At 39.5% G+C, this 24634-nt stretch overlaps 1 long non-coding RNA gene across 1 annotated transcript; it reads right to left on the bottom strand.

The window, feature by feature from the left end:
• Nucleotides 1-3117: 3117 nt before the first annotated feature.
• Nucleotides 3118-11905, bottom strand: LOC117520204. The gene is made up of 3 exons (XR_004563566.1): nt 11855-11905; nt 11242-11546; nt 3118-3329 (listed from the first exon to the last, which is right to left on the bottom strand). It is a non-coding gene; the product is annotated as an uncharacterized LOC117520204 (long non-coding RNA).
• Between the last annotated feature and the right edge of the window lie 12729 nt (nt 11906-24634).

Genomic DNA, 24634 nt, shown 5'->3' with positions numbered 1-24634 from the left:
TCAAGACATTGTTCAGAAGAACAGCGTAGTTTGATTAAAAAGTTGATTGGAGAGGGGAAAACGTATACGCAGGTGCAAAAAATTATAGGCTGTTCATCTACAATGATCTCCAATGCTTTAAAATGGACAAAAAAAAAAAAAAAGAGATGCATGGAAGGAAATGGAAAACAACCATCAAAATGGATAGAAGAATAACCAGAATGGCAAAGGCTCACCCATTGATCAGCTCCAGGATGATCAACGACAGTCTGGAGTTACCTATAAGTGCTACGACAGTTAGAAGATGCCTGTGTGAAGCTAATTTATTTGCAAGAATCCCCCGCAAAGTCCCTTTGTTAAATAAAAGACGTGCAGAAGAGGTTACAATTTGCCGAAGAGCACATCAACCTTCCTAAAGAGAAATGGAGGAATATTTTGTGGACTGATGAGAGCAAAATTGTTCTTTTTGGGTTCAAGGGCTGCAGACAGTTTGTGAGACGACCCCCAAACTCTGAATTCAAGCCACAGTTCACAGTGAAGACAGTGAAGCATGGTGGTGCAAGCATCATGATATGGGCATATTTCTCCTACTATGGTGTTGGGCCTATATATCGCATACTAGGTATCATGGATCAGTTTGGATATGTCAAAATACTTGAAGAGGTCATGTTGCCTTATGCTGAAGAGGACATGCCCTTGAAATGGGTGTTTCAACAAGACAGTGACCCCAAGCACACTAGTAAATGAGCAAAATCTTGGTTCCAGACCAACAAAATTAATGCCTCGCAGATGTGAAGAAACTGTGTTTATACAACTAAATACTAGTTTAATGATTCACAGGATTGCTAAAAAAAAACTGAGTTGAGTTTGTAGTGTCAACATCAGATGCTACTATTATTGTGAACACCCCCTTTTCTACTTTTACTAATAGCCCAATTTCATAGCCTTAAAAGAGTGTGCATATCATGAATGCTTGGTCTTGTTGGATTTGTGAGAATCTACTGGTACCTTGTTTCCCATGTAACAATAAGAAATATACACAAAACCTGGATTAATCTTTTTAGTCACATAGCACTACTGAACACTACTGTATATATCATCTCATCTCTTCCCATATCAGTTGTAAGGCAGTCTGAACAGAGAATTGCTTTGCCAGCTTGATCAGTTGTGGTATGGAACCATGCTGACAGATTTATAGTGTCAAGTCCCTAAGACAGGTTCCCGCGAGCCAGAGGGTGAAATCAGTGGGAATGTGGTTGCAGATAGTGATGGGTGCTCCAATTTTGCAACAATGTTGCAACCTTGTGCAGGAACAGTGGGTGCACACTATGGATATTCACACCGACCAAGTGGCCAATTACCTGCTTTAGTCACTCACTCACTCACGGGCCCACAGAAAATGAGCCAAGGCCAATGAATCTTAGTTTGAAAAATAATTTTTTGTATCATTTTTCTTAAGCTAAAAACTGAAAATAGGTCCCACAGACTTGAAGACCTTATAAGGGTTAATTTCTTCATTTCAGATCAGTTGTTATGCAAAGGAAGCAATAGCAATAATGTAGACATTGTATTTTTAATCACGTCTAGCAGTGTCAGTGATCAACTTCTAACACAATATTTGGAAGACATTGGAAGCAGACACTACATATACATATATATATATATACACACATACACACACAACTGTAGCATTCTTTTTTCCACTCACATGGGACTTGGTACTGAGGCTAACCAGCTGATGGGTATGTCTTAATTAGCAGAGAATAATGAACCTAACCTCTAACATTAGCCATTTTCCTAAACATCTTTAAAATATTTTTGCAGGTCAACATTCATAGGTGACTTTGGCACTAAATATCACTCTTACCTGCTCAATCTGTTATGACTCTAATTTGCCTGTCTGTTATGGCCCATAACAAAATGTTTTTGTTTTTTTTCTCACTCTGTGTTGGCAAACTCTGATAACAGGCTTTTTAAGATTTTAGAAATGACTCAGAGACATAAAGATATAGTGTCCTATTATATTTAGATAAGTCGATATATTGAACTGTGTAAGTGCAGTGAAGCCAAGGATCTGTAGTACAAGTCACCCCAGCAGCCTCCACCAATTGTTTTTACTGTATAAATAATTACGAGGGGTTTAGCTGGTGTCTGGCAAGAGCAACAGTGGACAAGATTAAATGTAATAAATTACTATAAGAGCAGTATAGTATCACAACAGACAACCAATCTTAATCTCAGTTGTGTTTGACAGTATTGAGATACACTTTAGTAAATGTACTATACAACCCTTTGTCAAAGACTATTCATTTTGCACTCTCACTCTTCACAAAACAGATTATTGATTTTTGATTCAAGCCCTAATAGCATATGGTGCCTGAATAAGAATTTAAGTCATTTGGTTAATCACCCTAAAGGAAAAGTTTCCCCATTTTTTTCACGTGAAAAGATGGAATTAGGAAGGGCTCGATGCTTGAACAGTAGATATTCAAGGAAGAAGAAAGCTGCATGTATATTTGATGGATTCAACCAATAACAATTAGTACAGAAAAAATGCTTAGCTGACCAAAAGGATCTAGATCATAAGAGGTCTTAAGGATTTGAGGATGGAATGCGCACAAAAGTGGCCCACATCCACCAAACAACTACAACAACCATGTAACATTCCTGTACGAGTCGGCCGCCATCCAAACACGTCCGTGATCATCTGTTTTTGCTCTATGGCAAGATGCATTATCATCTTGAAAAATGATTTCATTTCATCATCCCGAAACATCCTTTCAATTGATGGGATAAGAAAAATGTCCAAAATATCAATGTAAACTTGTACATTTACTGATGATGTAATGACAGCCATCTCCCCAGTGCCTTTACCTGACATGCAGCCCCATATCATCAATGACTGCAGAAATTTACATGTTCTCTTCAGGCAGTCATCTTTATAAATCTCATTGGAACAGCACCAAACAAAAGTTCCAGCATCATCACCTTGGCCAATGCAGATTCGAGATTCATCACTGAGTATGACTTTCATCCAGTCATCCACGATTGCTTTTCCTTTTTCAGTCCGAGCCTATATATATATATATATATATATATATATATATATATATATATATATATATATATATACACGGAAATTAATGTTTTGTAGCGGATTCTGCCATGTTGCATTAGCAGCCGGAGAGAGACCAGACACCACAGTGCCTCTCTACTGTGACTGGGTGTCCACATTGTTCTCTCTCCTGGTATGTCTGGGAACCGACACTTTCAGGGATGGTCCAAGGATGTAGTGCATCAACTTTGTCATTCAGCTGTTCGATACTGTGAACGATGTCATTCTGCTTCTCCTGGAACACAAAATGTATATAGATCCACGTTACAACCTTTTTTTTTTTTTTACATTTTATTTCAAAATGTGCTAATTACATTGTACATGTATAGAAACAAAGAACAATTGGCTTCTCAGCAGTCAGTCTAAAAAAAAAAATTACAGTATAGAATATAAATTGTTAATGTAATTAAATTGTTATAAATCTAAATAGAATTTACAAAATGTATCCCAAAAGAGGATCTCTATACAGAGAGAAAAAACAATCCGAGTGGTATATTGGTATTCGTATAAATTTATAATTTGTTGTTTATTTGTTTGACCACCCAAAATGTCCCACTACAGGAGCCCATATATCATTAAATTTATCTAAAGTAAGATGGAGCTGTGCTGTGATTTTCTCCATTAAGTAAACTTTTTTCAGGTTTTATTGCCATTGAACTATAGTAGGAGGTGCAACTTTTAACAAGGACTTCGTAATTGTTTTCCTTGCTACAAGTAGGAGTATCTGAGTAAGCTTGATCTCATATTTCTCCAGTCCATGTCCCAAAAATATTGACAGGAAGCCGTATGTGGGGTCCCTGTGGATAGTTTTCCCTATTATGGTTCCGATCTCTGACAAAATGCCTTTCCAATATACATTTAAGACAGGGCAATCCCAAAGAATATGTGTATGGTCTCCGATGTGATTACAGTTCCTCCAACATAAATTTGAGTTGGTGCCATCAAATTTAAATATCACTGAGGGAGTTCTAAAAAAAACGCATCATGACTTTCCAATTAAATTCTTTCCAAACTGGGCTATTTGTTGTTTTATGTACATTTTCACATGCCCAGGGTCCAATCTTTATCTTCAATAATTATATTTGCTTCTAGTTCCAATTTTCCCTTTATATCAAACGAGTTCTCTGACAAATCAGATTGTAACAGATTATACAATTTAGATACAAGTTTGTTTTTACTTTTTTCTTCAATGGTTTTGATTAAAAATAATTCTATCAGAGATGGCAACCTTTTTAAGTCCTTCCATCGTTCTCCTGACTATATAATTCCTTAATTGTAAATAACGGTAAAAGTCCTTTGAAGACAAACCAAACTTATCTTGTAGTTGTTTAAATGATTGTAAAATGTCCCCATCAAACAATTGGTGTAAAGTTATTAAACCTTTTTCTGCCCAATCTGAGAAACCTGCATCCATTTTATTCGGTTCAAAGTCAATACGTTTTGTGATCCGTGACACACGTGAATTTGCAAGTGGTAAGTCTAATTTTTTTTCTCACAACTAGCCAGACGGTGTGTACACTGAATCCACTGATTTTTAATATGGAGGGCCCTCCAGTTTTTTTGTTCCAAAAAAAGGAGCCACTTCTAAGGGGACTGGTTGGGAAGCAAAATTCTCTAGTCCGATCCAATTGGTTTCCACATCTTGAACAACCCAGTCCACAAGCCTTCGCAGTTAAATGTGGTCTATTAAACATTAGGTCTCTCTCTTCTAAGTCCCTGTTGGTAAATGATATAATAATTGATCAACATATTGATTTATTCTGCCTAACAGAAACCTGGTTACAGCAGGATGAATATGTTAGTTTAAATGAGTCAACACCCCCGAGTCACACTAACTGTCAGAATGCTCGTAGCACAGGCCGGGGCGGAGGATTAGCAGCAATCTTCCATTCCAGCTTATTAATTAATCAAAAACCCAGACAGAGCTTTAATTCATTTGAAAGCTTGACTCTTAGTCTTGTCCATCCAAATTGGAAGTCCCAAAAACCAGTTTTATTTGTTATTATCTATCGTCCACCTGGTCGTTACTGTGAGTTTCTCTGTGAATTTTCAGACCTTTTGTCTGACTTAGTGCTTAGCTCAGATAAGATAATTATAGTGGGCGAATTTAACATCCACACAGATGCTGAGAATGACAGCCTCAACACTGCATTTAATCTATTATTAGACTCTATTGGCTTTGCTCAAAAAGTAAATGAGTCCACCCAGCACTTTAATCATATCTTAGATCTTGTTCTGACTTATGGTATGGAAATAGAAGACTTAACAGTATTCCCTGAAAACTCCCTTCTGTCTGATCATTTCTTAATAACATTTACATTTACTCTGATGGACTACCCAGCAGTGGGGAATAAGTTTCATTACACTAGAAGTCTTTCAGAAAGCGCTGTAACTAGGTTTAAGGATATGATTCCTTCTTTATGTTCTCTAATGCCATATACCAACACAGTGCAGAGTAGCTACCTAAACTCTGTAAGGGAGATAGAGTATCTCGTCAATAGTTTTACATCCTCATTGAAGACAACTTTGGATGCTGTAGCTCCTCTGAAAACGAGAGCTTTAAATCAGAAGTGTCTGACTCCGTGGTATAACTCACAAACTCGTAGCTTAAAGCAGATAACCCGTAAGTTGGAGAGGAAATGGCGTCTCACTAATTTAGAAGATCTTCACTTAGCCTGGAAAAAGAGTCTGTTGCTCTATAAAAAAGCCCTCCGTAAAGCTAGGACATCTTTCTACTCATCACTAATTGAAGAAAATAAGAACAACCCCAGGTTTCTTTTCAGCACTGTAGCCAGGCTGACAAAGAGTCAGAGCTCTATTGAGCTGAGTATTCCATTAACTTTAACTAGTAATGACTTCATGACTTTCTTTGCTAACAAAATTTTAACTATTAGAGAAAAAATTACTCATAACCATCCCAAAGACGTATCGTTATCTTTGGCTGCTTTCAGTGATGCCGGTATTTGGTTAGACTCTTTCTCTCCGATTGTTCTGTCTGAGTTATTTTCATTAGTTACTTCATCCAAACCATCAACATGTTTATTAGACCCCATTCCTACCAGGCTGCTCAAGGAAGCCCTACCATTATTTAATGCTTCGATCTTAAATATGATCAATCTATCTTTGTTAGTTGGCTATGTACCACAGGCTTTTAAGGTGGCAGTAATTAAACCATTACTTAAAAAGCCATCACTTGACCCAGCTATCTTAGCTAATTATAGGCCAATCTCCAACCTTCCTTTTCTCTCAAAAATTCTTGAAAGGGTAGTTGTAAAACAGCTAACTGATCATCTGCAGAGGAATGGTCTATTTGAAGAGTTTCAGTCAGGTTTTAGAATTCATCATAGTACAGAAACAGCATTAGTGAAGGTTACAAATGATCTTCTTATGGCCTCAGACAGTGGACTCATCTCTGTGCTTGTTCTGTTAGACCTCAGTGCTGCTTTTGATACCGTTGACCATAAAATTTTATTACAGAGATTAGAGCATGCCATAGGTATTAAAGGCACTGCGCTGCGGTGGTTTGAATCATATTTGTCTAATAGATTACAATTTGTTCATGTAAATGGGGAATCTTCTTCACAGACTAAAGTTAATTATGGAGTTCCACAAGGTTCTGTGCTAGGACCAATTTTATTCACTTTATACATGCTTCCCTTAGGCAGTATTATTAGACGGTATTGCTTAAATTTTCATTGTTACGCAGATGATACCCAGCTTTATCTATCCATGAAGCCAGAGGACACACACCAATTAGCTAAACTGCAGGATTGTCTTACAGACATAAAGACATGGATGACCTCTAATTTCCTGCTTTTAAACTCAGATAAAACTGAAGTTATTGTACTTGGCCCCACAAATCTTAGAAACATGGTGTCTAACCAGATCCTTACTCTGGATGGCATTACCCTGACCTCTAGTAATACTGTGAGAAATCTTGGAGTCATTTTTTATCAGGATATGTCATTCAAAGCGCATATTAAACAAATATGTAGGACTGCTTTTTTGCATTTACGCAATATCTGTAAAATCAGAAAGGTCTTGTCTCAGAGTGATGCTGAAAAACTAATTCATGCATTTATTTCCTCTAGGCTGGACTATTGTAATTCATTATTATCAGGTTGTCCTAAAAGTTCCCTAAAAAGCCTTCAGTTAATTCAAAATGCTGCAGCTAGAGTACTGACGGGGACTAGAAGGAGAGAGCATATCTCACCCATATTGGCCTCTCTTCATTGGCTTCCTGTTAATTCTAGAATAGAATTTAAAATTCTTCTTCTTACTTATAAGGTTTTGAATAATCAGGTCCCATCTTATCTTAGGGACCTCGTAGTACCATATCACCCCAATAGAGCGCTTCGCTCTCAGACTGCAGGCTTACTTGTAGTTCCTAGGGTTTGTAAGAGTAGAATGGGAGGCAGCGCCTTCAGCTTTCAGGCTCCTCTCCTGTGGAACCAGCTCCCAATTCAGATCAGGGAGACAGACACCCTCTCTACTTTTAAGATTAGGCTTAAAACTTTCCTTTTTGCTAAAGCTTATAGTTAGGGCTGGATCAGGTGACCCTGAACCATCCCTTAGTTATGCTGCTATAGACGTAGACTGCTGGGGGGTTCCCATGATGCACTGTTTCTTTCTCTTTTTGCTCTGTATGCACCACTCTGCATTTAATCATTAGTGATCGATCTCTGCTCCCCTCCACAGCATGTCTTTTTCCTGGTTCTCTCCCTCAGCCCCAACCAGTCCCAGCAGAAGACTGCCCCTCCCTGAGCCTGGTTCTGCTGGAGGTTTCTTCCTGTTAAAAGGGAGTTTTTCCTTCCCACTGTAGCCAAGTGCTTGCTCACAGGGGGTCGTTTTGACCGTTGGGGTTTTACATAATTATTGTATGGCCTTGCCTTACAATATAAAGCGCCTTAGGGCAACTGTTTGTTGTGATTTGGCGCTATATAAAAAAATTGATCAATTGATTGATTTCTGCTGCCCAATAATAGAACTTAAAATTTGGTAGCCCCAAACCTCCATTTGCTTTTAAGCTAGTCAAAAGTTTCCTGCGAATTCTAGGCTTTTTTCCTTTCCATATAAATTTAGAGATCATTTTATCCATGGATTTGAATACAGATGCAGGTATCCAAACAGGGAGGGCCTGGAAGAAATATAGCAGACATGGTAAAATGTTAATTTTTACAGATTCAATCCTACCAAAGAGAGACAGTGGAAGAATATCCCATCGTTCCAAATCTAATTTAATATTTGAAAGTAAATTACCATAATTCTCACTGTACAATTGAGAGAAACTTGGTGTGATCATGACCCCTCAATAGCTCTATTAGTCTCTCCCCAACCATCATCATAGCCTGTGATTTTGACTCATTAACTTTGTACCCAGAGACTTGCCCAAACTCCCTCAGACAGTTCAAAAGCTCTGGACATGTGGTCAATGGTTGGGTGATATACAAAATGATATCATCTGCATACAGTGACAATTTATATTCTCTTCCCCCTACTGTTACTCCTCGTATTTTAGGATTTTTTCTAATTATTTCAGCTAAAGGTTCTATACTCAGAGCAAACAGCAGGGGGCTCAACAGGCAGCCTTGCCTAGTCCCGCGCTCTAATTCAAATTCTTCTGAGGCACATCCATTTACTCTCACTTTTGAAGTGGGATTCAGGTACAGCACTTTAATCCACTTAACAAAACTGGAATTAAATCCCATTTTTTCCAGCGAGTGTTCCACATATATCCAATCTACCCTATCAAATGCTTTCTCAGCGTCTAGGCTAAGAAGCATTGATGATTCATGGTTTAGTTTGGCAACTGTCATAATATTTAATGTCCTTCTGATATTGTTTGTCCCTAATCAACCTGGGATAAATCCAGTTTGGTCTGTTCCTATCAGAAAATTTATGAGTTTGAATTCTTTTAGCCAGTATTGAAGATAGTATTTTTAAATCACTACATAATAAACGTATTGGTCTATACGCTGAGCAATTAGTAGGGTCTTTACCTTCTTTGTGTATCACTGATATTGTTGCTTGGGACCAGGACTTGGGTGGATCATTTTTTATTAATGCATAATTGAACACTCGCTGGAGTACTGGAATAAATTCACCCCTAAAACACATAAAATTCCCCAGGATATCCGCCGACGCCTGGGGATTTATTCGCTTTTAAATTTTTTATCACATCTTCAGTTTCTTTTCTGGAGATTGGTTTGGTTAATGCATCGGATTGGGAATTTGTAAGTCTTGGTAGATTAATTTTTTCAAAAAACTTTTTTATCAAGCCTTCTTTATCAGGAATATTAGAAGAGCTATAAAGCATTTTATAGTACACAGAAAAGGCGTCCGCTATCTCTTTAGGATGGGATACTACTTTTTTGGAGGCAGGATTTATGATCTTTGCTATCGTACGATTGGCTTGGGCTTTCCATAATTGGAATGCCAACAATCTACTAGCTCTGTTTCCTGATTCATAATACCTTTGATTAGCAAATCGTAATGAGCCTTCAACTTTATATGTTAACAGGTCATTAAGTAGTTGTCTCTGTTGTTTTAAAGAATTTAATGTGTCCTCATCGTTAATGTTCTTTTTCTAAATCTAGAATGTTTCTCTCCAATCTTGCCTGTTCTTTTCCTCTTTCCTTTTTTATTTTAGATGAAAGTGCAATGAGTTTGCCTCTCAGTACAGCCTTCGCTGAGTCCCAGAGAGTGGATGTTGATATGTCACCATTATTATTATTTTCCATATATTCTTTCAATTCCTGTTTTATGTATTGTAGCACTTTGGTGTCGTTCAGGAGGGATACATTCAATCTTCATTGTTTCAGGCCAATGTTGTCATCTAACTTTAATTGAAGAATTATTGGGGCATGGTCTGAAACGGTTATTGATTCTATGTGACATTTAATGACTATGTACATCTTTCTTTGGTACACAAAACATGTTGATCCTGGAATAACTCTTATGGACTTTGGAGAAAAAAAGTGTAGTCACATTTGTTGGGGCCATATATCCACCAAGCCCATCTGATCCATTATATTTTGTAGTACTTTTGATTTTCTTGTCATTTGTCCTTGTTCAAAAGGCTGTCGGTCTAATTTCTGGTTCAGAATACAGTTGTAATCTCCGCCCACAATCAAAACCCCTTCTGCAAAAGAAGATAAAACTTCTGATATTTCTCTAAAAAAAAGAGGGGTCATCAGTGTTTGGTGCATATATGTTTAGAAGTGGTATTTTGATATTTGCTATCGTGCCCACCAGTAGAATGTAAGGCCCCATCCTATCGCTATGAGTCTTTTCAACAATGAAATCTAGAGCCCTATGTAACAAAATGGCTACTCTTTTTTTACCTTCTTTATATGCTGAACTAATTTGTCCCACCCACTCTCTTCTTAGCTTTAAATGTTCTCTTTCATCAAGGTGGGTCTCTTGGAGCAATGCAATTAAGCAATTTAGTTTTTTTAGTTGGGACAAATTTTTTTCCTCTTTATGGGATGATTAATACCATTTATATTGTAACTAATAACATTGAGTTTGTTCATTTGTAAAATCAAAAAATAATAAACATGACATTATACAAACTTGTTGCTTGAGAGCCAAAGAACGGAATAACAACTGGTTGTGTTGGAACAAGTATTTTTCTGAACATGAAACATCAAAACAGACCTCCAGAACTCCAGTGACACATCTCCCCCCCCAAAAAAACCCTAATGAAAATAAGTGCGAAATGAACGTGCCACTCCTGTTGTCCTTTGGGCAGAGAGTAACAACTCTCTGGGTGAACTGCACTCAGTACAGCAGTGACGATCTCCCAGGAAATCCTGTGATTATGTTTAGATCGCCATAAAGGCCAAGCTCTCGTTGTAAATTGCTTACCCCCCAACCCCCCGCAGACCTGATTCAAATTTTATTTACTTATTGAACCGAAACCCCCTTTCTTATTCAACATTACTACTTGTCTTTCTTTCTTTTTTTTTTAAGTTTATTTAGTGCTATTTTTTCAGTCATACATTTTTTGACTTTTATCTATTTTATGAAATTATATTTATTTTTCCCCATTCATGTTATACTTATTTTAAGATCTAACAGTTCGACCAAGTGATGATTATACGTATGTCTTCTTCAGTCATCCGCAAATTATTATATTTCCCTACATTCAGTCCCATTGAATAAAACTTCTTATCTCCGATGTTTTCGGTTGGCATTGGCTCCTCCTCCCGCCGGATTGTGTTGTCCAGGCGTTTTGGGCCAGTTCCATTTCCAGAGCTTCTCTGTCGTCTATCTCCACTTTCACACCCAGCTTTTCCAATGTAGAGCGTGCCTCCAGCAGCGAGGGGAAAACTTTAGTACCTGATGCAAGAAAGATTCTCAGCTGAGCAGGATACAGCGATTGTGCTTTGATGTTGCACTCTTTAAGGATTCACTGATTCAACAATTCTTATGGTAGCCGGCATGGTTGCTGTTGGGGGGGAAACAAGCAATAATCCAAAAATATTATCACAAGCTTATCTTCATAAAGTCTCTTTCTGGGCACTGATATTAGTTAAATTTTAAATGCGTCAACACCTAATAAAAGAGTATATATTTTAGTCATGTTTTAGTCAAAATATTAATTAGGCCTGTGCCTCTCTGTGGCTAACGTTAGCTCTGTGCTAGTCACAAATGTGTTGGTTTGGTTCCCATTAATCCATGGCTGGCATAATCAAGCTTCAAGCAAGTTTTGTTATTTCTGGCTAAAACGAATTTGCTCACATCAGGTTCCGTTACCTTCTTTTGATAGTCACAGCGTCGATATCACGGCACAAAGGCCCAGCCATTTGAAGCTAGCTGCTATCTCATGGGTAGCTATGTGGTGGTTCTTTGTGAGGAATCCCAGTCGACGAGCGTCCAGCGTTAGTCTCCTCTTCTGCTCTCAGTGGTCTCTTAATCATAGTATATAGACTGAACAGGCAAATTAATTTGTGGAACACAAACTTCTATTTGCTAAAACAGAACGGAGTTGCGTGCTGTAACTCAGCTAAGTCTTCTTCTTCTGCTCTGTTAAACAATGGGTTTTAACCCAACTCGGTGCACTACTGCCACCAACTGGTGCGTGAGCAGCACTGCAAGCAACTGTGAAGCAGCAAGCATATTGTTAACAAAATAATTTAATAGTAAATAGATCTATGTACACAAACTACTTTAAATAAAAGGAATTCATTTGAATTGTATCCTCTGATAATGTTGGTCAAATATGTTTTAAAATAAAGCACTATAGTGTTTCAGATGTTCTGACCCAATTATTACAGTGGGACGTCTGGATAAAACATCATTGCAATGTGTTTCCATAAAAAACATATTTTGGTAGCTGACAATCACAGTCTGTAGTGACGTAAATTATTTTGCAAAAATTAATATTCCAATTAACAGAGTGCATGTTTATGCAAGTTGCACCAAGACATGTTTCAGCGTTAGCTCTGTCATTTTATTACAGTAATCTTGAAATTATACAGTATATTCAGTAGGCCTGAATAAATCATAAATCGACAAATTCTTGGTTACCATGGTAGAGTGCTTAAATTATTTCCTATTGTTCATTCTACCTATGTTTGCACACATAATTTAAATGGAGTCCAACATTAACTTTCTGTATGCCGTAAATGATATTTAATGTTTTCCTATAATGTGAAATTATATATATATATACACACACACTTTTATTTAGAGGCAAGCTTTACACATACAACATGAACATTATGTGAATGTTGAACATTAAGCATACATTCTATGAACATTTGATTGATTTTTGCAAATGTTTCCTTACATGTTTGTTATATGAACATTTGCAAACTTGCTGAACAGTAAATGAACATTCTATGAACGTTCAGTTGATGTCCGCAAATTTTCGCCTCCATGCAACCATTAGATAAACATCACAAACATTATATGAATGTTCACAAACTTGCTGAACAGTAAATGAACATTCTATGAACGTTCAGTTGATGTTCGCAAATTTTCGCCTCCATGCAAACATTAGATAAACATCACAAACATTATATGAACGTTCACAAACTTGCTGAACAGTAAACAAACATTCTATGAACATTTGTTTGATGTTTGCAAATGTTCGCTTCCGGGTGGGATGTGTACAATTGTGACGTATTTGTTTTAGTATATTTAGTCATGGACATGACTATTGTTACCTGCTGGACTGTTTCTAATTTTGATTGGTATCAATGGAAAATGTCTTCTGTGAACTGTTTGTATCTCAATATATTATTAAGAATATATGCAGTCAAAGTTTTATTGATTTTATCAATTGAAAAAAAAAATCATATATAGATTCAGGTATAACTGAAAGATTTGGGCAATAAATTTGATCCTGTTTAGTCAATTTTTGTGATAGTGTTGTTTTTTTAGGACATCATATTTATACAAATAAGAAGTGTTCATTATGGTCCATGAAGTGCGAGCGTTGTGTGAAGTGCGTTGAGGCAACCTTGTTGTGATTTGGTGCTACATAAATGAAATACACTTAAATTAACGCTCAACAAAAGGAGCATTAAGTGAATGACGCAACCGACAGGTGCGAAAAAACTCACGCATGCGCACGAAGGTTCAAGCGCCATGAGCGGCTGGGTGCAGACGCGCAAATCCGTCCGCATGTCTTTCATTACAAAATCTCCTTTAACAGTGGAATGTCCGGATAAACTGCTGATCCCGACCTCTTCTGAAACTTCTCTGCTCTCTCACGATGTCCTGGATCCACAGAGGCTTAAATTTGGAAGTTTTCAGCTTGAAACAGGCTGACGACGGCGGCTTGGGGCGCGGCATGCCATCCGGCGCCGTGGGCTGTCCTTAAAGCGATAGTAACACTCCTTAATCTCTCATCAGCCGTTAAAATTTTCACCGAAAACCATATGAATTTCTCGAATGGTGTCCACTTGGATGTGTCTCACAGTTTCTGAAAAAATTTTGATCAAGCAAAGCGGCAGTCTCTCAGCAAGTTCTCAGATAAAGAAATTCGAATGGGAGGGGTGGACCAGTGCTCACTCAAAGCCTGCCCACAGGCGAATGACGCAAACCGACAGGCGTGAAAAAACTCACACATGCGCACGAGGGTTCAAGGTTGGCTGATGTAATCGCACGTGATTCAAATCCATATAGTTTTTGAAAAAAATAAAAAGGTCCGATACTTTTCTCACAAACCTCGTATATTAAAAGAAGTGTGACAGTGTATGTTGCACACGAATAAAAGAATGAGGATTATTGAATAACAAGACACGTATGATTTTTATTTTATCATTGGGCAAAAATGCATCTGTCAGATTTTCACTCTGGATCTAGCCCTGAGGATGGCACATTGGAGAAAAGCAAAGTTATCTGTAATCAATGCAACACAGAATTTGCATTTCACCGAAGCTATACAAGCCTCAGGTACCACCTCAATGGTTACTGTTTTTTTATTTATTTATTTTTACAGATTCTCATTTTGATATGAAACAGGATAACAAATGACCTGCCAGTGGTTTTATATTTGATTTCATTAGAGGGTTTCAGTTGAAATTTACATTTTCAAATATATGCAGTGTTCATTTACATTTTCTGTGCTTTGAAGTGGCTTTTGAATTCATTTTTGGGTTTCACATATACCATGCGATTAATCATGATTATTCACAGAAAGTCATTGAGTTAATGCGATTAAGATTTTTTATGTTTGCCCACCGCTAGTAAATACAACATAAATATTAATATTTAATATTTGTTACATTTAATGGTGGCCCGTAGTGAGGCCATTCAATATTAATCTTAATCCTAAAAATAATATTTAAATTTGTTACAAAACCATATTTATTAACTTACAAATGACTATTTATATTTGTTCACCCTGACGGGAAAGAAGAAGAGAATGGTTCTATCCTTGCGGGCGGCCGAGCGCTCTGCATCAAAACAGCGAGCGTAGTTTCTGGACCTGTTTGTCACAGCGCGACACAGCAGAGAGAGAGAGGAGGGGCGGTGTGAGCAAGCAAGCCCACAGACTCGCGCGTCAGAGACAAAACACAAAATAGTCCCACATACTCGCACATTTTTATCAAGTTCTGTCAACTTAAATAAATATTTGTGTGTTAGCTCACTGTGTGGGACCGTGGTATAAACGGATTAAACAACTCGAAGCCATGAATTACACAGTTTGAATGCACTTTGTGGAGTAACACCGCATCAAAAGCAGCGTTTTTATATATATCTATATATATCTATATATAGATATATATACACGAGGTCTGTTAGAAAACTGTCCGACCTTTTTATTTTTTGCAAAAACCATATAGATTTGAATCACGTGTGATTGCATCAGCCAAGCTTGAACCTTTGTGCGCATGCGTGAGTTTTTTCGCGCCTGTCGGTTGCGTCATTCGCCTAACACTCCTTTTGTTGAGCGTTAATTTAAGTTTATTTCATTTATGTAGCACCAAATCACAACAAGGTTGCCTCAACGCGCTTCACACAAGTAAGGTCTAACCTTAACAACCCCCAGAGCAACAGTGGTAAGGAAAAACTCCCTCCGAGGAAGAAACCTCAAGCAGACCAGACTCAAAGGGGGACCCTCTGCTTGGGCCATGCTACGGACACAAATTACAAGAAATTCACAAAACGAACCTGCAGGAAATGTTGCCAGTGCATAGGATGGTTTCTGGAACAGATACCATATCCATCTCTGGATGGAGCCGCACCTCAAACAGAGAGAAAAGAAAAAAGCAGAATCAAGCATCAGAAAGACAAATACATTGTAATTTGTCAGCATTAAGCAACAAGAAAAACAGAAGAAATACTAAAGTGATCAGACTAATACTAAGGTATTAGTCAGTAAGTTTTTTTTTTTTTTTTTTGAGGCCTCAAAGGTAAATGTATGTTTGTAATGTGCACTTTGTGAAAAAGTGAGGATTTTCCTTGTTGGCCTTAGGCAGCTTTCTCATAAGGAGATTGACTGCTGGGAGTTTTTAGGGGCAGAAGTAAGCACGGGTTGCAGCATCCCACACCTTTTCCCCTTTATCAGCTCGGGGTGTGTTCAGAGCCGTTACGGCTGCTGTGAGTAACATGTAAGTCCCACTGCCGTGTTTCCAGAAGACTAGGGAAGAGCTCGTTTGGGGATTTTGGTGGAAGAACAGTGGAGATCCTCTTTTATTTTGGTATTACATTGTAAAGTATCATTTAAGCTTCTGTAGTTTCAGGTAGGTTTTTTCTTATTTTTGTTACAATCAACAAAGTAGTGGGAGATTTTGTGGAGATGCCATCTGTTAGTGGTTTGGATCTTTGCACTAAACAGCAGTTGGCTTCCATTGGAGAGTTTTAGGAAGTGGATGTGGGAGAACTAAGGAAGAATTTGGATCATGTTAAAGGGAATTTGAAGGCAGCATTGATTGAGAAGGGTGTGTTGGTAGAGGAGAGTAATGTAGCTGCTGATGAGGTTAATTCTGCTTTAACCTTTGAACAAAAAGAGAGACTGCTTATGTTACAAATGGAGAGGGAAAAATAGCACTTGGGAGGGAAAGACTTCAGTTGGAGCAGATCAGGTTAAAAATGGCTTCTGAAAATTTGAATCCATGGAGGGAGTTTGATTTGGTGTCCAATCTGCGTCCTGTTCCTAAATTTGAGGAGAGTGATCCGGATACATTTTTTGCACTTTCTGAGAGAGTGGCTGACTCGAGGGTTTCGCCTGAGGCTGATCAGGTTGTTATGTTGCAGTCTGTCTTTACAGGTAAGGCTCAAGCAGCATATTCAGCTTTGAGTGAAGGTGAGAGCCGGGTGTACAAAACTGTCAAGGAGGCTGTGTTCAAAGCTTATGAGTTGGTTCCAGAAGCCTATAGACCAGGGGTGGCCAAGTTCGGTCCTTGAGAGCCACCTTCCTGACACTCTTAGTTGTCTCCCTGCTCCAACACACCTGAATCCAATGAAAGACTCGTTAGCAGACTTTTAATGAGCCTTTCATTGGATTCAGGTGTGTTGGAGCAGGGAGACAACTAAGAGTGTCAGGAAGGTGGCTCTCGAGGACCAAACTGTCCAATGTGGAGTTAGCTAAAGATCTGTGCAAACATTTCAGTCGGTGGTGTTCTGCTCTGTGTCACTACTTATGAAGAGCTTTTTGACCTAACTGTACTTAAACAGTTTATTGACTGTGTTCCACCTGAAGTTGCTACTCACATACAGTGGGGTAAAAAAGTATTTAGTCAGTCCCTGATTGTGCAAGTTCGCCTACTTAGAAAGATGAGAGAGGTATGTAATTTTCATCATAGGTCCACTTCAAATCTGAGAGACAAAATGAGAAAAAAAATCCAGGAAATCACAATGTAGGATTTTTAAAGAATTTATTTGTAAATTGTGGTTGAAAATAACCATTTGGTCAATAACAAAACTTCAACTCAATACTTTGTAACATAATCTTTGTTGGCAATGACAGAGGTCAAACGTTTCCTGTAAGTCTTCACCAGGTTTTCACACACTGCAGCTGGTATTTTGGCCCATTCCTCCATGCAGATCTCCTCTAGAACAGTGATGTTTTGGGGCTGTCGCTGGGCAATACGGACTTTCAACTCACTCAACCAATTTTCTATGGGGTTAAGGTCTGGAGACTGACTTGGCCACTCCAGGACCTTCAAATGCTTTTTGCGGAGCCACTCCTTCGTTGCCCGAGCAGTGTGTTTGGGATCATTGTCATGCTGGAAGACCCAGCCATGTTGCATCTTCAGTGTTCTCACTGATGGAAGGAGGGTTTGGCTTAAAATCTGAACCCCGTTCATTCTTCCCTTAACATGGATCAGTCGTCCTGTCCCCTTTGCAGAAAAACAGCCCCAAAGCATGATGTTTCCACCCCTATCCTTCACAGTAGATGTGGTGTTCTTGGAATGCAAATCAGCATTCTTCTTCCTCCAAACACAATGAGTTTTTACCAAAAAGTTCCATTTTGGTTTCATCGGACCACATGATGTTCTCCCAGTCCGCTTCTGGATCATCCATATGCTCTCTGGCAAACTTCAGATGGGCCTGGATATGTACTTGCTTAAGCAGGGGGACACGCCTGGCACTGCAGGATTTGAGTCCCTCTCTGCGTAGTGTGTACACTTTGTTACTTTGGTCCCAACTCTCTGCAGGTCATTCATCAGGTCCCTCCATGTAGTTCTGGGATTTTTGCTCACTGTTCTCATGATCAATTTGACCCCACGGGATGACATCTTGCATGGAGCCCCTGACTGAAGGAGATTATCAGTGATCTTGCATGTCTTCCATTTTCTTACAATTCCTCCCACAGTTGATTTATTCACACAAACCTGCTTGGCTATTGTAGACTCACTCTTCCCAGCCTGGTGCAGGTCTACAATTTTCTTCCTGGTGTCATTCGACAGCTCTTTGGTCTTAACCATGGTTGAGTTTGGAGTCTGACTGTTTGAGGCTGTGGATAGCTATCTTTTATACAGATAACGAGGTCGAGTGGATGCCATTAATACAGGTAACAGGTGGAGGACAGAAGAGCTTCTTAAATAAGAAGCTACAGGTCTGTGAGAGCCAGAAATCTTGGTTGTTTGTGGGTGACCAAATACTTGTTTTCCACCATGGTTTACAATTAAATACTTTAAAAATCCTACAATGTGATTTTTCTGGATTTTTTTTTTTTCTCATTTTGTCTGTCATAGTTGAAGTGTACCTATGTTGAAAATTACATTACTCTTGAAAATTACGCTCTCATCTTTCTAAGTAGAAGAACTTGCACAATCAGGGGCTGACTAAATACTTTGTTGCCCCACTGTAACAGAGAGGAAAAGCTGCTGTACGAGGTCTGTGATGAAAAAAGTGGTCCTTTTAATTTTTTTCAAAAAATAAATGGATTTGATTCATATGTTTTTACGTCAGACATGCTTGAACCCTCGTGCGCATGCGTGAGTTTTTTCATGCGTGTCGGTGACGTCATTCGCCTGTGGGCAGGCCTTGAGTGAGGAATGCTCCACCCCGCCCATCGGAATCTCTTTGTCTGAATAGCCACTGCGGACGGCGCGCGTTGCTTTATCAACTTTTTTTCTGGACCTGTGAGGGATATCCAAGTGGACGCTATTGGAGAAATTAAGCTGGTTTTCGGTGAAAAGTTTAACGGCTGATGAAAGATTATGGGGTGTTTCTGTCGCTGTAAGGACTTCCCACAGAGCGGGACGTCGCGCAGCGTTTCCAGGCGCCGTCGTCAGCCTGTTTCAACCTGAAAACATCCTAATTTAAGGCTTAATTCACCCAGGACGTCGTGAGAGAACAGAGAAGATTCAGAAGAGGCCGGCATGAGGACTTTATGCGGGCATTCCACTGTTTAAGGACATTTTGTAATGAAAGACGTGCGCACAAATTCACCGAGTCATCACGGAAACGACTCGGCGAATCTGTGTGCGCCACGACAGGAAAAACACCTCTGTGTTGAAAACCATTTGTAAAATTCAGGCGGCTTTTGATGGCTTTCAACAAGTGAGTAACTGAGAAATTGTTTAACAGCTTGGGCATATTCCAACTTGCCTGTTAAGGTTTCCAACGGAGGTGTTTTTCCTGTGGCGACCCCCCGCGGTTGGGTCCGGCCCAACATGCGACTCTGCCCGCATGTTCTTTCATTACAAAATGTCCATTAACAATGGAATGTCCGAATAAACTCCTCTGACGACTTCCTGGGACAACAGAGCCTGAAATGTGGAAGTTTTCAACTTGAAACGGCGAGACGCTGCCGCCTTGAAGCGCAGATCGCCGTCAGGCGCCGTGGGCCGTCCTTAAAGCGACACTACCAGACCAAAATCTCTCATCAGCCGTTAAAATTTTTACCGAAAACCAGCTGAATTTATCGAATGGTGTCCACTCAGTTGTGCCTTACAGTTTTGAAAAAATTTTGATCAAAAAAAGCAGCAGTCTCTGAGCCATTCCTAAACAATGAAAAAACGACGAGAGGGTGGGCGACTCCTCACTCAAAGCCTGCCCACAGGCGAATGACGTAACCGACAGGCGTGAAAAAACTCTCGCATGCCCACGAGGGTTCAAGCATGTCTGATGTAATCACACGTGATTCAAATCCATATGGTTTTTGAAAAAAATAATAAGGTCCGTTACTTTTATCACAGACCTCGTATCTGAGGCAGCTACTATTGCTGATGAGTATATTTTGGCTTATACAGAGAAAAGTAGGAGATGCACTGTCTGATTTTTCCACTACTAAACTTGAGTCATTCAAGTTTGCTCGGTCTGAGCCTACTAGAACTGTTTGTTTTTCTATGTACATGCATTCTGACCAGTTTTGTAATTATAGCCATGAAAGGGGTCATTGGAAGAGTGAATGTCCTATTTTGAGAAGCAAATTTGGTAGTTTTTCTAAAAATGTTAAACCTACTGCATTTACAGCTCAAAGGGAAGACTTCACAGTTTCATGTGCTAAGTCTAAAAACGGTTTTGCTTTGGAGGCATTTGTTTCAGATGGTTGTCACTTTGTGGTAATGGTTGTAAAGTGTCAGTGAAGATTTTGAGGGTTGCTGGAGCAACCGAGTCTTTCATTCGAGCTTCAGTTTTACCATTTTCAGAAGAGACTGATACAGGTGACTGTTATTGTTAGAGGTGTCAGTTTGGTTCTGCTGAGTGCACCTTTGCACAAAGTTTTTCTGACTTGTGGTCTTGTTGGAGATGTTCACCTTGCAGTACGTCCAGCTCTACCAATAGAGGGTGTGGATGGTTAGGAAATGGATTCCTCAAAAAATTTCAAATTATGGTTTCTACTAAATTTAGAAATACACTGTTATCTTGCTCACACCATCAAACAGGTCATTTAGGAGTTAAGAAAACATACAATCACATTCTCCATCATTTTTTCTGGCCTTGTTTAAAGTGTGACATTGCATCTTATATCAAGACATGAGACATGTCAAGTTACGGGCAAACCAAACCAGTCTATCAGACCAGCGCCACTTCATCTGATACCTGTAATTGAAAATCCTTTCGAAAATTTGATTTTCGATTGTGTTGGGCCTTTGCCTAAATCAAAATCTGGTTCTCAGTATCTCTTAACCATTATGTGTGTAGTTACTAGTTAGCCTGCTGCTTACGCATTATGCAATATTACAGCAAAGTCCATTGTTAAGGTATTAACTCAGTATATGGCCATATTTGGTTTTCTTAAAATAATCCAAAGTGACCGGGGTCAAATATTTCTTCACACCTTTTTGCCAGATTCCTAAAACAACTTAGCATTAAGCACAATCAGGCCTCAGCATTTCACGCACAGGGCCAAGGAGCTCAGGTTCCATCAAACGTTGAAGTCCCTGTTGCGCTCTTAAAGAGTTGTGTGGGGATTGGGAAGATGGTCTACCATGGTTACTTCTAGCAGCAAGAGAAGTTTGTCAGGAGAGTACTGGTTTTAGTCCAAATGATCTGGTCTTTGGTCATAAAGTACGGGATCCGTTGGCAGTGCTTCATGATAAGTAGGCCTCGGATGAACCTCCTACTAATTTGTTGGACTACGTGAATGGTTTTCGCCATCGCCTCTACATGGCAGGACAAATGGCTAAACAGAAATTGGCAAATACCCAACACAAAATGAAAACTTTGTATGACAGACATTCAGAGAAGTGTCAGTTCAGTGAGGGGGATCAAGTTTTTGGCTTTGTTGCCAATTGTTGGGTCTCCATTCAAAGCAAAATTTCATGGTCCTTATACTGTTGTGAAGTGGCTTTCAGATCTTTACTATCCTATTGCAACTCCAGACAGGGAAAAAACTAATCAGTTTTGCCATATTAACCTCCTGAAACCCTATATTGTCAGAGTCTTTACAGTGTCTAATTCTGCATTTGGGGGTGCAGTTTTGACTGCCTGTGGAGTACCTCAGTCAACTTTTCATGGGGGGAAGTAAGTATGCCAGATGAATCTGTACTCTGTGGTCGTATTGTAATCCTTATTTGACCATTTGCTAGTGAAAGAGCTGGACAACTGGCAGAGATAATTAAGGATTATCCATCTTTGTTTCGGGATACACCTACTCGGACTAATCTGATTGAACATGATATAGATGTGGGTGATTCAAAACTAATCTGACAAAGATTTTTCTGTGCCTCGGGTGAAAAGCAGAACGTCATTGATAAGGAGGTGGAATATATGCTTCATAATAATCTGACTGTTCCCTCTGCTTCTAGTTGGGCGTCTCCCTGCTTGATTGCGCAAAAGTCTGACAAGTCTCCGTGAATGTGCATGGACTTCCTTAAGGTCAATGAAGTAACAAAACCTGATTCATTAGCATTGCCCCTCATTTAGGACTGTGTCGACCAGGTGGGAAGCACACGATTTGTGAGTAAGCTTGATGTTTTTAAAGGGTATTGGCAATTACCTTTAACTCAGAGCACAGGAAATATTTGTGTTCATTACTTTCATTACTTCCAGTTTATTTTCATACACGGTTATGAGTTTGGGCCTAAAAAATGCTCCAGCAGCATTTCAAAGGTTGATGAATCGTGTTGTAAATGGTCTCAAAGGTTGTGCTGTCTACTTAGATGATGTAGTGGTGTACAGTAACACCTGAGGCAACCACATAAAGCAGCTGCGGGCATTGTTTGATCGTTTAGCCCATGGAAATGTCACTTTGAATTTGGCTAAATGTGACTTTGCTAAGGCTACAATAACCTATTTGGGAAAAGTTGTTGGGCAGGGCCAAGTTTGGCCTGTGATGACTAAAGTTACAGCAGCTTCAGCATTTCCTGTTCCTACAACAAAGAAGGAGCTCATGAGATTTTTGGGTCTTGTAGGTTACTATCGTTGCTTTTGTCGCAACTTTTCCAGTGTTGGCGTGCCTCTAACTGACTTGCTTAAATTAAAGTCAAAATTTATCTGGTCAGGATCTTGCCAGCAAGCTTTTGATGAAGTTAAGGCTCTCCTTTGTTCGACTCCGGTTTTGATTGCTCCTCAGTTTGATCAGCCATTTAAGCTTCATGTTGATGCCAGCCATGTTGGCGCTGGAGCTGTGTTGCTGCGGCTGATGAGCAAGGAGTAGACCGCCCGGTAAAAAGTTCTGTTCTTACCAACTGAACTATTATGTGATGAAAAGGTAGCACTTGCTCTTATTTTGGCACTGCGACAGTTCCAAGTTTATGTTGACTCAGGAACTCCTGTGAGGATTTATTTGGATCACAACCCTCATGTTTTTTAATTCTCTCCAGAACCCAAATCAGAGGCTAATGTGTTGGGCTTTATTTCTTCAGCCATATCATTTGGATATTCAGCATATCAAAGGCAAGGATGATGTGCTGGCATTGTTTCGTGCCCCGGTATAAGATCATCCCTTAGTGTACACTGTTATGGTTTGCCTTCTGCCCTCCTTAAATTGCTCCTAGGCACCAAGGTTGCTGGGGAGTGGAGTTGGCGAGATAACGGGCAGTGTTTTCGGATTGTTGGGGCCAAGCAATACCTCTGAGGCGGACTGAGTATTTTCCTTTCCTGTTTTTGTTTTTAATTTGTCTGGTTGACTCTCCAAAGGGAGGGTCCCCTTTCTTTTTGGGGGGTGTCACAGCCCTGGCCGTGTTGGGGTTATTTAGAGCAGGACTTGTTTGCTGTCCCCTCCTCCTTTGCTTTCTGCACAGGTGCTCCTGCTTAAACCATTGATTGCGGTGGTGAGTATAAAAGCTGGGAGCTTGGGGAGTCTGTGGTCCATGCCTGCTCTTCACAGAGATTCCAGAGCTCCACGCCACTCTCTCCACTTCTGCCTCGACTACCGCCATTTTCGTGAGCATGAGGGCCACTCCAGCAGGCCCTGTAGCCGACACCACACATTGTTTTATCTTTTTAACCCTTTTTTCTAATAAATATTGTTAAAAATGTTTGGTCTTTTGTGTGGTCTCCCCACCGGATTGTAACATATATATATATATGTACAGCCGGTCTGCTCTGTGTAAGCCTGATCCCGTTAGATCTCAGAAGCTAAGTACTGTGAGACCTGGTTAGTACTTGGAGGGGAGACCTCTTTGGAACACCAACAGCTGTCTGTGTTTCTCCAGGTTACACTAGAGTTGCGTCAGGAAGGGCATCCGTTGTAAAACTTGTGCCAAATATTAATGCGGATCTGGCTGTATCCACTGTGTTGACCCCAAGCAAACGGGAGCAGCCGAATGGATAACATCAGCATATATATGTATATGTTCATTTGTGTCAAAGTTTTGGATCCACCAGGGCTCTTCCTAGACAACCTTGGCAAGTCCCACGGAAAAGAGGGAAGGATTCATAGTACTTGGTATTAATACATACCCGAAGATCAGAGTGGAGAGTGGTAGATGTGTGTGCCTCACCAATGCATGCTTTCAGATCTGATGAACATAAAACACTGCTCTAAAATGTTTTCATTTTGTGATCAGTACATGGATACTTTTGGGGGCTGAAGACCAGTCAAGACCCAGGGTATTTCTGTAATGTGGTTGATACAGTTATGCATGACACCACTGCATGTTCCCAGACCTTTGAGTCCCAGACATGACCTAACTACTTATCCATATGTCACATTCATTAATTCACACACAAACACTGATA

The sequence above is a fragment of the Thalassophryne amazonica genome, chromosome 11 (genome assembly GCF_902500255.1).
Source record: "Thalassophryne amazonica chromosome 11, fThaAma1.1, whole genome shotgun sequence".
Lineage (NCBI taxonomy): Eukaryota > Metazoa > Chordata > Actinopteri > Batrachoidiformes > Batrachoididae > Thalassophryne > Thalassophryne amazonica.
Note: the sequence above shows the minus strand (reverse complement) of the source record. Positions and strands in the feature narration are given on the sequence as shown.